This window comes from Octodon degus, unplaced genomic scaffold (assembly GCF_000260255.1).
Source record: "Octodon degus isolate 3935 unplaced genomic scaffold, OctDeg1.0 scaffold00079, whole genome shotgun sequence".
Lineage (NCBI taxonomy): Eukaryota > Metazoa > Chordata > Mammalia > Rodentia > Octodontidae > Octodon > Octodon degus.
Window position 1 is genome coordinate 7,185,245 of NW_004524655.1, and position 2,850 is coordinate 7,188,094.

The following is a 2,850-nucleotide window of genomic DNA, read 5'->3' on the forward strand; positions in this document are numbered from 1 at the left end:
CAGCCCCAAGGGAGGGGATTTAAGTTCTTATTATGTCTTCTTTTTTGATGCATCTAAAATTATTCTAAATAATGTCTTCATTTAAAAAAATCTGGCAACAATATTGCACAAAGACTTGTACATCAACTCATTGCTGAAAATCAAGTAAATATCTAAACACCCAAGTGAGACATTTGCTTCCTCAGAACTTAACTGTAAATAGATCCTCACTTCTGTAGTTGGAGGACTACTGATTGAGTTAATGAATTCGAATTTGCACAGGTCTAACAGAAGAACGTGGCTTAGCATGTTGAGTTTTCTCTTAAATACGGGACACTGGTAAGCCAGATCCCGGCTCAGGCCTGCACGTAACAACCAAAGTTGCACAGCACCTCTGTCCTCGTCCTCTCTGGGGCGTGCACTTTCCCGCAGCCACAGGCGAACTCTTCCAAAGCACTGGTTGGCGTGGACGATAGATCGTCCTGACTTTGAAGGAACTATTTCGGTAGCCAGGAGGCAGGAGCCTGGGAATGTATTGCAACAGAGACAGCTGTTAACATCGTGCAGCAGAAAGACCTTAGGTTATGTTAAGAGTCATTACCCGCCCCTCAACTTTTGACACAAAAACTGTATACATTTTGGCTGACAGTTGTATTGATACATGTAAACACTGTGTAACGGCAGGACAGCAAACACCTTAAATATGTGATTCTCTGCGGCAGGAACAATCTTGTCATTTGTGAAAAAATGTAGCTAGCTGCAGAAGTACTTGAACTCGAAGCTCTCAGGCTACCATGCCCCGTGCCCTGCTGCTGCCATTATGTGCGAGGCCTGGCCCCGGCTGGGCCATGAGCCAAGCCACTGGCCACTGAGGAACGAGGTCGAAAGTTAGGATTTTAACTGTTGCTCCCACAGTCACAACACAGAGGAAGGCTCTGGGACAGGAATGCCTGATTCCCCAGGCCTCCATGTCATGCCATGGAAGGGTGAACCCAGAACTCTGTTTCCTCTTTTTCCCAAATCCTCCTGTCCCAAAGTTTCGCCTGGAAGACTGACGCCCTGGCTGCTGAGCCAAGGAAGGGGCCAAGTCATAACTCGGTCTGCAGTCACCAGAGTTTAATTCCTGACCTAAAAGAGACGTGTTTCCTTCGGATGAAGACCTTGTCAAGGAAGTGAGGACCCGGAGCCCCGCTCCCAGCGCCTGCTCTGCTCTGGGCTGCCCTTCACCTTCCTGCCCAGCGGGCCCTCAGCACCTCCTCCCCCTGCCTAGACCCAGGGGGTGGGACAGAGGCCTTCCTAGGAACCCCCGGACTCTCACTGAGGGCTCCCCGCGTTCTTTTCTTCACCAAGTGTCCACTTCACTGGCCTGATGCCACCGTCCCTGCCACTGCTCTCCCAGGAGTCCTTCTGCGGCACAGACAGACAGCTCTGGAACTCCCCTTTAGGGAATACCTGCTGCCCTATTTCATGTCAGGAATATCCTGCCCCCAAGCCAGCAGCCTGGGCGTGCTCCCGCCGCTCTGTTCTCTTACAGTGTGTACAAAACCTGCGTTGAAAAGTACAAATCCCCAGAGGCCGGGGAGATGGCTCAGTACAATAAGCGCTTGCCTGGCAAGCGCAAGGGCCTGAGTTCAACCCCACCAAAAAAAAAAAAAAAAAAAAAAAAAGACAGTACAAATCCCCCTAACTGTGGGAACTATCTGGATAGAAAAATCAAAAAGTACCAATAGAACAGCAAGAGACAGCTATAAAATACTTTTAAAAAATCAGAACAGAAACTGGAAGTAGCGAAATGGAAAAAACTTGAGGAGCCTAAGTTGAAGTCAAGCCAATCTGTTCCACTAGAAGTGGGGCTCCGGAGAGGCACCCTGAACGTACCTGTACAACAGTTTCCCATCTCCGGGACTGTCCCCAGCACTGTGGGAATGATCTAACTGCCCTTAGCTCACAGAGTGACCGTTGGAATGGAAGGCCAGGTGTCCATCATCATATTGCCATGGCAACCGACCAGCATCGCATTTTCAGGGAGCGCCCAGGCCACAGTGTGCGCGGGCTTGCTAGAGCGCCACACGGACAAACCCGCTTTCCCGCGTCCACGTGCGCCATCGAAGAGCTTGTGGTCTACTTCACAAGCTGAATCCCCAAAAACACATCCCTGTCCTATAAGAATAAGGTAAATGAGGAAGGAAATCGGTCCTGCTCCCCAATACTTCCATTAGCCATGAACATTTTAGGATGAGAAGGGATGAAGCTGGTAAACTGACGGTGGAAACAACTTCTGTTCTCCATCTGAAATACAAACCCTGCCCATTTCCGCTAACCCAAATGAAAGAAACGGCACTGTTCCTGGTGAAGTTTAAAATCGGATAGAAAGGCCCGCCAGATAGCTCAGCGAATTAAAGTGCCTGCTTAGGTAGACCCAGGCGCTGGGGATTCGATCTCCTGAGGGTGGTGCCGCCCACCCCACCCCACCCCCACCCCGCACACTGACACAGTGACTGAGACTGGGCATGGTGGCTCATGCCTGTAATCCCAGCGCTTGGGAGATTGAAAACTGGAGGATCACTATGAGTCCAATCTGTAATCTGTGTAGACCCTGTACTAAATACATTAAAAAAACAAAACTGGATAGAAAGAATGATCATTGAATATGTGATACCTATTCAGGTGTGAGAAATAGAATACTAGTCACTTATTGGAAAATTGGGAACACAGCTTAACCTTGCCTGCCCCCGACACCTGCTCCTCCCTCAATCCTTTCGCTCAAGGGGCAGCTCCCAGAGCCACCTTAGCCCCAGAAGGGTCATGAGAAAGGAACAAAATTAGCTTCTTTTTAGAAAGCATGTGCAAAAGCAGTTACTCACTCTAATG